General features: G+C 33.6%; 1 non-coding gene across 1 annotated transcript; it reads left to right on the top strand.

The window, feature by feature from the left end:
* The first annotated feature begins 2,384 nt into the window (after positions 1 to 2,384).
* On the top strand, positions 2,385 to 2,546 carry LOC122013021. Its single transcript, XR_006120409.1, has one exon. It is a non-coding gene; the product is annotated as a U1 spliceosomal RNA (small nuclear RNA).
* Positions 2,547 to 6,590: the final 4,044 nt, after the last annotated feature.

Raw genomic sequence — 6,590 nt, 5'->3', positions numbered from 1 at the left:
GATGCTTAAACAAAGCTTGTTAAAATTCCCTAGAATCTTTTATTCCAAGTTCCTGCCACACACACCATCTCTGCATTGTCCTCCAGCTTCCTTTGCTAATCCATCTTTCCTTTGCCTTTATCTGCAGTATAAGGAAAATAGAATCTGTAAGCTTAAAGCTTAGTAAGAAATCATCTACCTCACAAAAACATGCATACGGTGCTAATAATGATTTTAAAACATGCTATTTAAAACATATGCTGAACATGTAAAAGATGGCGTGGCATACAATCATTCAAACATGTATATCAAACAGAACGTGGAGTTATCATGCATATTCACAGGGAAAAACTAAGCTGGAGCATGATACTGAGCTAAGCTATTACTGATCTGATACTAAAATTGTACTGAATTCATGTAACTATTTTATGAACTTTTGAAAACTACATACATAATAGTTCAAAATAATAATCATGCTGCTGTTTGGGCCCGGCAACTGTACCTGCTGTGAGCGCATCCCTAACTAGAACCGAGTTTGCAAGTCCCGAATTTAGAAAGGTTACTAGGTTATCTGAACCTAGGGACCGACTGTGGGAGCCCAGCCCAATGGATATCTAATCCTGTACAGTGCCACTGAAAAGTAAAATACTGAATAGCTGTACTTTTTTATTTAGCCGTTTCTAGGTTATCTGGACTTAGAGCTAGGTTGTCTAAACCTAGAGGCGACTGTGGGAGCCCACCCATTGGACATCTAGTCCCATGAAAACTGTAATAAAGCTAATTAACTGGATCAATACGTTTATACGGCATTTAACTGAGCTGAATAAATACCCACTGAATCAAAAGCTGTCCTAGTCTTTTTATCGAGCATTTGGTGTGTTCTAACTCTCCTCTCTAGTAGGGAGACCGCCTTTAGGCACCCGACAACGTCTAAAACCTCAAACTGAAGAGGGAAAACGCGTCCGACCCATCTAAAGGTGCTCGACTAATCCCTAAAGTTGCGGGGAGGGTTAAATACACCCTAGATGTCGACAAAAATCCGAGTATAACTAATCTAAAAGCATGCATTCAAACGAAAGCTACTTATACTGCAGGTGAGGGGTTTCTTACCTCGTATTCGTAATTTCTTACGATTCTAATCGCTAGGTTTCTGGAGGAGACGATCCTTTCGACGATCTTCTCGCGTCTAAGCGTTCCTCTCGCGAAGGGGAAACATCCTCGTGTCAGAGATGTCGCCGGAAGGTGTCCTTGAAGCCCTAGAAAGGGAACCCTAGGTTTCTTGTTATGGTTGGCGTCGAGAGAAGGAGAGAAGAAGGGTGTTCGGCGTGAGGGTTTGGAGGGGAGGAGTTTGCCGAACCAAACTCTAAAATAAACCAAACCCAACCTAACTCTTCTATTTATATTAAGTGGATAGTTGAACCCAACTCTAATATAAATATAATTGATTCCTCTTTCTTTTAGCACGGCCCTGCTGGGTTCACCGGTTACTAAGGCTAACTAAAAGTTATCGGATCCGAGGGGTTCCGGGTTCGATTCCCGCCTAAGCTATTTTGCGGTTCTAATTATTTTTGCTGCTTCCGCTACTCGAAAAATTCCGGAAAAATATCTAAAAATTCCAGAAAAATTATAGAATATTTATAATGCAGTTTCGAGAATTTTCGGGCGTTACAGTATCGTTTTCAATCCAAGTTTAACTTTTGAAGGACAATTTGGATTAATAATGTTAAGCATCGTTTGCAATCCAAATTTAACTTCAATAGAGCACATGGGTAGCTAGGATAGTTCTATGCTTATACAAATTTTTGTACAGAGGAACTAGAACGGTATTCCGAGTAGTAACCAACACCGAGAGCGTAGGGCAAATGATGGGCATATGATATATTTAGCGTAATTATCAGGGGTCGATTCTTAGGAACTAACGACCTGATATTTACCCCACCATGTGCTAATGCCTATATATCTATATTTACTTCCCTTCATATCTCTTAGGCCTACACTAGGGGGTATTAAGGTAACATATTTACCTTTTTTATTTTTATTTTTTATTTTTATTTTTAGCAACTCGACTTATTGGATAGCAACTATATACACACTTAATTTTTTTTATCTATTTAATTCCATGATAACAAAATAAATTATTAATTTATTATAAAAATTAAGATGAAAATTTAATTTTTTCAGCTAGTTAATCATTTTAATTTTGTCTAATCATTTTTATAATATATATTCTTATTTAATTAAAATAGTCTAATGTTCCAAGAATTTTTAAAACTAAAAAAACAAAATTATATATACACTTAATCTAGATGGTGTAGTTTTAGGTTATAATTACTCATATCGTTAAAATAACAAGAAGTAAAATGTGAAAGCTGTAATTAAAGCATGTGGACATGAACCTTTACTCCGTATTTATCTAGACGAGGTTTATGGGTGATCAAGAAGGCCTATGACCTAGGTCAATGACCTTCATTGCATTTTGGAGGGGTATTGGTCTCCCATCTCCCCAAGTTGGGAGAATGGACGTCATAGTTTATGGTAGTGAGGGTATGTGTTCATGCGGTCCCCACCTAATTCTTAAAATAAATTATTTTATTTATTTTAATCCTAATCCTAATTTTAATAATACTTAATAATAATAATAATAATAATTATATATTACTTGATTGGTTTTATTTATTCATTTTATATACATTCTTATTTTTTTTTAAAAAATAATACAATCTAAGAGAACCAAATAAATGAAACTATATTTATTGTCAGAAATTAATTAGTTAATTTGGTTAATAAAACTTATGCACTCGCTCATGGGCGATGGGTTGGTGCAATTATACCCTGGGTTCATGAATAGTATCAATATCTCAAATTAATCAATAATGACCATTGTAAAAGTTAGAGTGTATACTAAAAGCCTAGCTTTTGTATAAACATTTATTTAGAAATAAGAATCACATTGGTCAAATGTCTACATTTATAAGTTAAGTGTAGTTGTTCAATTAATTTATATTATAGATAACATGGTGTGTGGTGTCACATACAGAAGATCATGTTATCAATTCCTTATAAATTATAAACAGTAGCTCACGACTAAGATGGAAAGAAACAAATTATTGGAATAGTCATAGTGTAGTTTGATATTAGTTTATCTTAACTATAAAATTACACTAGTACACTCTGAGTGTATTGAGCAGGACCATTTAAGGTAAGTTCTTTTTGTACTAACTACATAAAGGAACAAGACCTTTGTTATTATGGAACTGTGTGCTCTTAATCATGATATAATAACAAGCACATATATCTAGTATTTATTTCTTTGACTTATCAAAGGGTGCGATTTAGTTCGATAAATCAATAGGCCCGATAAGTTGGGAAATGATATTATTTATAGTGTGTGTTGTTGATTATAGAAGGAAACTGCGTCCTAGTAATCTAGGTTGATGATGCCCCCAAGAGGAGCTCATAAGGATTGCCATATAAACCCTACAGGTGGACTTAGTCCGACATGACGATAAGGTTGAGTGGTACTACTCTTGGATCTAGATATTAATTAAGTGAGTTGTCAGTAACTCATTTAATTAGTGGGCATTCTATATCTTAAACATAGAGAGACTAACACACTCATGATAACAAGGAGCCCAAAATGTAATTTGGGATTGGTGCGGTAGTTTAATAATAACTATTTAGTGGTATGAGTTATTATTGATGAACTCGAGTTGTGTGTTCGGGGCGAACACAGGAAGTTCAAGTTCATCGGGAGACCAAAACCAATTCCTCCTCTCGGTCCCTATCATAGCCTCTTATTTATAAAGTATTATACCCACTCATACCCACCTTCTTACCCATCCTTATGTGGTTGGCCAAGCCAAGCTTGGAGCCCAAGCAAGGGTCGGCCAAGACATGACTTGGGGGATGAAGTGTGGCCGGCCCTAGCTTGAGTCCAACCTTAGGTGGCCGGTCACAATAAAATTAAAAGGATTTTATTTTTAAAATTTTTTGTTATGTGGATTCCATGGTTTTAAAAGAGAGTTTAAAATTTAAATCTTTCCTTTTTTAGCTTTCTACAAAACATTAATTGAAAGGTTTGAAATCTTTCCTTATTTGTAGTTGAAAGGAAGATTTTAGTTTTTTATAAAATTTTCCTTTTTTAACCATCCTCATGATTTAAAAGAGAGTTTTAAAATTAAATCTTTCCTTTTATAGTCTCTACAAAAGATTAAGAAAAGATTTGATATCTTTCCTTATTTGTAGATTGAGAGGAAGATTTTAATTTTAAAGATAACTTTCCTTTTTGGGAATCATCCACATGTTTTAATAGAGAGATTTTAATTTATAAAATTTCCTTTTATAACTAACCATGAAGGGAAAATAATAGAGAAATTTTTATTTTAAAAATTTTTGGAAACAAATTAGGAAGTTTTAATTTTGTGTTTAAAACTTTCCTTGCTTGGATAATTGAGAGGTGGCCGGCCACATTGAGTTTGAAAGGGAAATTTTTTATTAAACTTTCCTTTCATTGGCTAAGAGAATAAGGAAGTATTTTTTTATAAAACTTTCCTTATTTTCCAAGACCAAAGAATATAAAAGAGAGAGTAGAGGTGCCTCACCTCACAACTTATGTTCTAGTTTTCCTCTCTTCTATTTCTTTGGTTGGTAGCCGACCCTTCTCATCCTCTTCCTCTCCTCCTTTTCTTCTTCATTGGTGGTCGGCGGCATCAACTCTCAAGGAGCTTGTTGGTGGCCGGATTTTGCTTGGAGAAGGAGAGAAAGGAGGTTTTGTTTCTAGCATCCCTTGGAGCTTGGTGGTGTGGCCGAACCTCATCTATTCTTGGAATTCTTGTGGTGGTCAAAACTCACAAGAAGAAAAAGTAAGCTTGGGTGGTTCTCATCTCGGTAGATCGTCACCTACACAATGTCCGAGATAAGAATAGGAATACGGTAGAAGATCAAGAGGTTGTTGTTTACAAAGAAAGATATAACTAGTAATTCTATTCCGCATCATACTAGTTTTCTTTGTATAGTTTTTGAAATACCAAACACAAGGGGCATATGATTCTAGGTTTCGAATTTGTCATTCGAGTTTGTGTTTTTTTTTATTTTTCAAATTTGTGATTCGATTGTTCTATTTGGTTAAACCTAGGGTTATATAAGGAAATTAAATATTAGATTTCTTTAACAGGCTTTGTCTAGGCGGTGGTGGATGATCTCATACCCAAGAAGGTCTAGTACCTCGCCATACAATCCTGGAAGTCAATTTTAGAAATTAATATTTAATTGAATTTGTAACATGGGTGGATTTGGATCAATAATGTTAAGCATCGTTTGCGATCCAAGTCTAAACCAATATGAATAGATAAGTTAAATTTGGAATCAATAATGTTAAGTTCCGTTTGCGATTCCTAATTTAATTTCTAAATAACACAATAGGTTGTTAGTAAAGTTCAAGGCTTGTACAAAATTTTTGTACAGGGGAACTGGTATAATATTTCGCATAACAACCAACAGTAAAGATGATTTTCAGTGTTGATTAACTAATTGCACAAGTAATCCCATACATATGTTTGTACTTTTACATCTCTCTAAAAGTCATTATAAGATGTTTGTTTATTCAATAGATTATTTAAGAATCATTGATCCAATTAGTTAGGTTAATAAAATTCTAAACTTGTTCGTCGATGATAAAGTTCTAGATTTTAGTTAGTCCCACATTGGTATAATAAGAAGGAAAGTGTGAAAGTTACTAATGAACTTTGTTCCATATTTGGACGGGTTTATGGGTGATCAAGAAGGCCTACAATTTAACTCAATGATCTTCATTGAATTTTTGAAGGGCATTGGTCTACCATCTCCATGATTGAGAGACTTGACATTATAATATTTATCCAATTAATTAGTTAGGTTAATAGTATTAGTGAAATAATTATAGTAAAAAATGGAATCTACTATCCAACGGCCTGTTCCACCGTCCTATCCCACGACTATATATGGTGGTGAAATAATACTTCGAGTTTGATTTGATGAGGTTTGTCAAGTTAAGTAGGTAGATCAAAGTTGAGAAGTTAAACACGTTACCAAAAGAGAGGTCCATGAAGACCTTGATGAAATCCATTTAGAGGACTATTAAAAATAAAACAGACAGTAAGGGAAGCTTAAAACAATAAGAATTCTCCTAAAAAAGTGTTTAGGTTCCTCATTCTGTCACAAAATTTATATTTAATTTATTATTTTTAATTTTTTTTTTCATTTTTGAGCTTGAGGTGCTTAACTTCAAGCTCCATGCATATTTGTTACGAAAGCTTTTTCTCTCTCAAAAAAGTTCTATAATGAAAAAAGGTATAATGATTTTTCTAAGATTAACATTAGGATTTCTATCCATGATAAAATATTTATGTTTATTATTTATGTTTTTTTTATTTTGTGACTTATTCTTAATCTTAACAAAGTAAAAATATTTTAACTTTCATATTTACATTGGAAATATTTTTGAAACAACTAAGTTGCTTCTCTAATCCTAATATAATGAAGTTTTAGATTATAATTAGTCCCATATTGTTAAAATAACAAGAAGTAAAATGTGAAAACTGCTATTAAAACATATCGACATGAGCCTTTTCTCC

The sequence above is a fragment of the Zingiber officinale genome, chromosome 8A, assembly GCF_018446385.1.
Source record: "Zingiber officinale cultivar Zhangliang chromosome 8A, Zo_v1.1, whole genome shotgun sequence".
Lineage (NCBI taxonomy): Eukaryota > Viridiplantae > Streptophyta > Magnoliopsida > Zingiberales > Zingiberaceae > Zingiber > Zingiber officinale.
Note: the sequence above shows the minus strand (reverse complement) of the source record. Positions and strands in the feature narration are given on the sequence as shown.